Source organism: Octodon degus, unplaced genomic scaffold (genome assembly GCF_000260255.1).
Source record: "Octodon degus isolate 3935 unplaced genomic scaffold, OctDeg1.0 scaffold00050, whole genome shotgun sequence".
NCBI lineage: Eukaryota > Metazoa > Chordata > Mammalia > Rodentia > Octodontidae > Octodon > Octodon degus.
Genome location: NW_004524626.1, coordinates 1283284 through 1285673, shown reverse-complemented (window position 1 = coordinate 1285673; position 2390 = coordinate 1283284).

Below are 2390 nucleotides of genomic sequence, written 5' to 3'. Positions count from 1 at the left end.
AAAAAAAAAAAAAAAAAAAAAAAAGACCAAACAAGCAAGAGTCAAATCACATCCAAATAGTTCAAAATGACTGAGGAATCAAGGGGCATCAAAACATTTTAAAGATACTCTATGTGTTCAATAGTATGCATTGGTTAATGAAATAAAATTTATATCCTTTACTGTCTAACGGAAGAGTGGCCAGAAGTCTCTATGGCCAAGAAGAGGTTTGAGATTCCTAGTTGGTTGATTACTGTGAGGTTACTCTAGGACTTTATGAATTTATTGAAATATACACTGAGCAGCTGCCTTGCGTCAGGCATTATGGTAGATCAGGGAACTAGAATGAGGAACAGGAAATAAATCTGCCCTCAAGACATCATGCTCTGGGGGCCAGGGAGATGGCTCAGTGGAATAAGCACTTCCCTGGCAAGCACAAGGGCCTGAGTTCAATCCCTGGTAAAAAGACATCATGCTCTGTTGGAAGAGCAACAACAAAAACAGCAGCAGTAACAGTGCTATGAATGATATAATAACTAAATGTTTTTGCAGATGAAGAAATAATGACAAAGGCAAAGTTGAACTAGGTGGAATGAAAAGGGGGAACTGGGGGATAGAAGAAGTGCAATCTTTCAGCAAGAATTGGGAAAGGTGATTTGTGAGGAATTGGTGGGGGCAGACAAGGAAAGGAAAGGGTCCCAAGATGTTGTGAAGTCCTACAATCCAACATGAGTGTGTGGGTCAATAGTTTGAGGACCTAAATAGATGAATTATAGAAGATATCAAGGATTTGGGGAAGCAGGAACACCTGGAGCAGGCCTGGATCAGCCCTGCGCTACACTCTCTTTTTCTCAATGAGGACCAAAGTTGGTTTAAACCAGGGGAAGGCATGCTGAGACTTACTTTTGTAATGCTGCAAAGAGCAGAGGTCAAGCTAGAGAAAAGGAAATAAGAAAGGCCCTTTGGTTCACTAAATGAAGGGACAACAGGACTAGAGTCAGAGGGTTGATTTCAGGGGCTCTACTGAGCAGACTTCCCCTCAGATCTGTTCTAGGCCTCTTATGTATAATGAATCTTTTCTCTCTGAGCTCATAACTTATCCTTGGTTTATTCATTTTGTTTTTAGTCCTGAGGATTGAACCCAGAGCCTTTCCACTGAGCTATACCCTGAGACAGGCTCTTGCTAATTTGCTAAGTTGCTCAGGCTGGGATCAGACTTACAACGGTCCTGTCTCAGCCTCCCAGAGTACTATGACTACATGCGAGTGAGTTAGCCTAGTGCTGCCTTCTCATGTTCCACTGCCTTTCTTGGTTCCACTTTCCTCTGGATCCAAAGTAGGTACATCCCTCTCAGACCTTCCATTCCCAGCACTTGGAACTGCGTAATGATCTAGAAGAAAACCTGACAGAGGCCACAGAGTTTAATGGGGGCTATTTTTTCCACTGAATTTATGTTTCAAAACTTTAGCCCAATCTTTAATGTTTTCTTCTATTCTTGCTTAGTTTATTAAAAATGTAGTAGCACTTCACATTTTTGAAGGGGGTATGGATTACGTGAGGAAACCAGAAGCTGCTTCAAGCTGGTGAGGCTTTGGAAATAGCAACGCCTACAGCCGAAATAGTAAAACCTGACAACTTGCTAAAACATTGCCATATGAGGGGAAAAAGTTCAAGGAATTAGTGCACTGTCAGCATAAAAGACTATTTGTTAGCACATGGCTGGTTCCAAGTTTTATTTTATAGCTAACAACGTGATAACATAATTTCTGAAAGATTTTCATTGCTTGGCAAATATATTTTCTCCTTAATGTTTTATACTTCGATGGTAAATATTTCCAGAAAAAAAAAACCAGGCTTAAATGTATGTGTTAGTTATTTTAGAGCCATGCATGTGCTAAATTTTCACGATCTAATACATATTTCAAAGGCTATTCCCATAAGGCGCAAGGCCGGTGCAGGCAAATGCAAACAGTAGGGTGAATGTTTCTGGTCTCTGCTCTGAATCGTCCAACTTAACGTTCTGACTCTGCAGCGATTTTGGCTGAAAAGAGATTTGGGATCCAACTTACTCTGCTTCCATTCTAGTGCTTGGTCTTCAGTATTTTCCACTGAAGAAATACTTTGGCCTAACACAATCTCTTCCTGTCTCCTTCAGCTATGATGCCTGAAGAGGGAGACCTGAGAATCTAATTAGCTCACACATTTAGACCTCATTCTTTGAGCCAGCTGGTGGCACAAGCAGCTGCAATTCAGATTTCTCTCTCTTGCTCTCAAAGAGTGAGCTCTGGTTTCTTCTCAGCTGAGACTACCAAACATGGTGAATCTTAGATCCATGAAACAAATTCAGATAAGGAACAGCCTACAATTGACAAGAGTTACAGGATACTTCACTGCTAAATGTTGGGGATTCA